Source organism: Triticum aestivum, chromosome 2B (assembly GCF_018294505.1).
Source record: "Triticum aestivum cultivar Chinese Spring chromosome 2B, IWGSC CS RefSeq v2.1, whole genome shotgun sequence".
Lineage (NCBI taxonomy): Eukaryota > Viridiplantae > Streptophyta > Magnoliopsida > Poales > Poaceae > Triticum > Triticum aestivum.
Window position 1 is genome coordinate 127,369,177 of NC_057798.1, and position 4,754 is coordinate 127,373,930.

Sequence of the window (4,754 nt, forward strand, 5' to 3'; positions counted from 1 at the left end):
GGACATGACTGTATACTCATAAAGCCCATACCTTGTAGTAAAAGCTGTCTTGGGTATATCCTTCTCACGGATCTTCAATTGGTGATAACCCGATCGAAGATCGATCTTGGAGAAAACACTAGCTCCTTCTAGCTGGTCAAACAAGTCATTGATCATCGGTAGGGGATACTTGTTCTTGATGGTCACCTCGTTCAAAGAGCGGTAATCCACACACATCCTCAAGGTTCCATCCTTCTTCTCTACTAAGAGTACTGGGGCTCCCCAAGGTGATGAACTCGGGCGAATATACCCTTTCTCTAGCAACTCCTTAATCTGTTTCTTGACTTCCTCCAAATCATTAGCGGGCATCCGATACGGCCTCTTGGAGATAGGTCCTGTACCTGGCAGCAACTCAATCAAAAACTCAATCTCCCGATCTGGCGGCATACCTGGTAACTCCTCCGGAAATACATCGGGATAATCCTTCACCACTGGTACTTCTTCCTGGACAACTCCCGTAAGAGAGTTCACCTGAGTCCTCTTAGGCTTAAGCCTAGATACATACTTGATCCTCTTCTTCTCTGGGGTGGTGAGAAAAATCGATCTACTAGCACAATCGATGGTCCCCTCATACTTGGACATCCAATCCATCCCTAGGATTACATCCAACCCTTGAGACTCTAGTATGATCATATCCGTAGGGAAAACATGTCCCCCTATGTTCAAAGGCAACTGGAAACATCCCTGACTAGCCATAGACTCGGCTCCTGGGGAACTCACTAGAATGGGTGCCTTAAGAGCTACGGTAGGCAACTTATGTCTATCCACGAATCCCCTCGATATGAATGAATGCGATGCACCAGTGTCAAAAAGAATGAGTGCTGGAAATAAATTAACCAAGAACTTACCAATCACTGCGTCAGGCTGTTCATAGACCTCTTCCACATTGACATGATTCACATGCCCCTTAGTGAAAGGATTAGGCTTCTTGCCTCCAGAATTCCCATTGCCATTTCCATTTCCATTCTGCGCCTCAGGACACTCATTGGAGTAGTGCCCTGTCTTCTTGCATTTGAAGCAAGTGATGTGACTCAGATCTTTCTTCATTGGTGTAGAAGAGTTGAAATGCTGCTGGTTGCCATTCCCTCCATTGCCATTTCCATGCTTGTGACCATGGTGGTTGTGTCCATTTCCTCCATGCTGAATGTGGCCTCCATGGTTATGATGATTCCCTCCAAACTTGCTAGTTCCTGATCCAGAACTTCCTGAGTACTGGCTATAGCGGGGTTTTTGTTGAACTCCGGAGTTATACTTCCCATGACCGTACTTTCTCTTACGATTTTCCATCTGCTGGTGCTTGCCCTCGAGAATGGTAGCCTTATCAACCAACTCCTGATAGTTCGCAAAGGTCACCACAGTCAACTGAACTCCCAACTCATCGTTTAGTCCCTCCAGAAACTTCTCCTGCTTGGCTGCATCAGTGGCCACGTCCCCTGGTGCATAACGGGCCAACTTACTGAACTCCTCAGCATACTGGGATACCGTGCGTCCTCCCTGGCGCAAACTGCGGAACTCCTTCTTCTTCAGACTCATGGCTCCAGCTGAGACATGAGCAGTGCGGAATGCCTGCTGGAACTGAGTCCAAGTCACATTCTCCAAGGGGTATGTGGTGGTGTAGTTCTCCCACCAAGCAGCGGCCGGGCCATCCAGCTGATGGGCGGCAAACTTCACCTTCTCAGCATCATTACATCCTGCCGTGGCTAGCTCCCTTCCTATCTTGCGGAGCCAGTCATCTGCGACGATTGGCTCCGTGCTGCTGGAGAACACGGGTGGTTTCAGCCTCAGAAAACGGGTAAGACTATCAACTGGGGGTGGCGGCGATGGGTTGTTGTTGTTCTGGTTCTGGTTCTGAATGAGCATCTGCATAAGAGCATTCTGCTGCTGGATCAATTGCGTGAGTTCCGGCGGAAAGTTGAGTTCGGGGTCACGTCTTGAAGGCATCTGATGGGTTTAGAGTGGATGAGAAGTCAGAAGAGAATAAGGCCTAGGGAGTAAAATCATACTACCCATATGCACATGATAGCAATAAAATTTCAAATCACTCCAATTCAATTTCACTCAAAGGGGTTCACATGAACAATCAAACCTAAGGTAAGCCATGTCACAAGATTTGACAAGGTCTGACAAATGAAATAAAACTAATCGGATAACGAAATCAAATTTCTAACTCTCATGGTGGTATAAAATCTAACTCTCGTCGGATGAAGACCAGTCAACCATGTTGACATCAGGTGTCCTTGCATCACTGTCGGTGTCATCATCTCCAAGCTCATCACCCTGGTCCTTGTCCTGGCTGACATAGGCACCATACGAGTGATCCTCCTGAATGTTTTCTCCCTCATCCAGCTTCTCCTCGGCCTCCTCAAGCTCAAGCTTCAGATCGTCGATCTTCTCTTGTAGTGCGTCCAGCTCTCCCTCATGCTCGATGCGAGCGTCTTGGAGTTCCTCCTCGAGATCGGCCTTGCGAGTCATGAGGTTCTTGATGACGATCATGTTGTCAGACAGCTCCAGCTCCATCATACGAATGTGATCCTCCATGTCCTGGATATGGGATGCTATCGTCTCGTCCTCCAGGGTACGCACCACATCTCCTTTTACGTCACGGCGTCCGTACATCACGAAGGAGGTCCTCTTGAGGTCTTCGTCATACTCCTCCCGAATGCGTCCGAGAGCAATGTGAGCAGCGATGCCCCTGCCCAAGCCCCATGTTGCAGTATCCACATGGAAATCAATGGGCTTGGTGCGGTTTCCGAGGATGCGTCCAGGGATATGGGCATCGATCCTCCAACATGTCTCCTCGGGCAGGGTGGCGGTGAAGGTTCCAGTGAATGTGGGAAGCCCAATCTTCAGGTGCTTCACGATCTTCACCAGCTGCCGTCCAAAAGGCATGGTCTCATCGGGCTGCTCAAACTCGACAATGGCGGACGACATCTAAATTTTGAAAAAGGGAAGAAATTAGTATAGAAGTAAAGAAGGTACGAGACCAACGGATATATAGGGAAAGTGAAAAATAAAGTTTTATCCTATGGCTTTTCCATTTTCTAGGGGTCGCGTCCTACAGTCAACGTGTGCTCTGATACCATCTTGTAGCGACCCGACTCGGTAAGAGTCGAAGTCTCTGTGCTTACCGTGCTAGTCCCTGGATCGACTTGCTAGCACACACAGTACTCGATGAAATAACAGAAATAACACACATCTCTTTATTACATCGATAGTCCAGGAGCAATACATTTATTACCAAATAGGGCATAGAGCCAATAAACAAATACTGCGGAAGCAAAGTAGTAAATGAGTCCAACTCCACGAGCAAGGCTGAGTGTAGAACATCGACCTATCGCACCTTAATCCTCGTCGGATATATCTGCAACGTGATAAGTTGCAGCCATATAGGTCAGTACATTGAATGTACTGGCAAGTCACATCATAAGTGTAATGAACCTACTTGTACATGCAATTTGGCTGGTGGAAAGCTCTAAGTTTAATTTTTTTGCATAAAGCTAGTTTTTCCCTATTAGAAAAGATGTTATTCTACTACTACACATTTGCATAGGATGAGTTGGCAAACCCAACTCCATCCGTTCCCAAGTTTCATTTAAATCCCAACTGTTTAATTAAAGGTGAGGAGATCTCCCAGCATTTTCACTACTAGAAGCTCAAGATGTCCGTAACCGGGGACACGGCTAATCGATTAGGTTGACACTCTGCAGAGGTTGCGCACTTTTCCCCACAAGACTCGACCACCTCCATGATCGGAAGATCGAGACATAGTCTTTCGAAAAATGTTCCCCCTTAACCCACGGATAGGCCGGTACACCTACTCATTCTTCTACATCTGCTAGCCCATCCCGGAAGGGGTCACACTAACTACTCAACTAAGCCAGAGCCCATATTGGCTTGTGGCTGCACACGTAAGCTTCTAGACATGAGAATACGATTGATCTCCTTGAGCCTGAGCGGACGGTCCACTAGTGGTGCACCACCATGGATTTCCCATGCGTGCCCCACTGTACTTCGCCACCATTCCATCAAGTTTCCGCCCAGGTAGTTCATTAATTATCTTAGGTCCTACTTACTACATTGTTACTCATACTTTACAATGTTCACTCCCCAATCCACGTCTACTTAGCGAAGCAACATATGTAAAACGATGGCGACAATGTCATATGGTTCAGACCTACCTCAATGAACTACTGGGTGAAAGCATAGTCATGCGGCATCAATTCCTACCATGCAATCCTACCGCAAAGAACTAAGTGCATAAAAAAAACATAGGTAAGGAAACATGATCAAGATGCAACTTGCCTTGGTACTGCTGGTTGAACTCTAAAGACTGAAAATATTCTGCTTCGCACTCCGGGCAATCTATCGCAAAGGAGATAAACAAACATAAACAAACATTCAAGAGAACCAAGAAGAACATGCAAAGCAAAAGTCTCGGAAAAACCAAATGAACAAACATCACACTTAACTAGCATGAAAAATATTCTAGATGCAAAACAACATAGGCCTATGGTTCAAAGAGTGATGTGAACTATAGTGCGTACTATGCATACTAGTAAAATATTAATGGGCAGATTCTAGTGTGTGAAAAATTATTGTGACAAAGGTCCAGGTGATAGGGTTTGGCTACGGTGACAAAGTGCAAAAAGAATCAACTTAATCGGAGTTACGGTTTGGGAGATATGGCCATTTGAAGTTCGGATTCAAATCTGAAT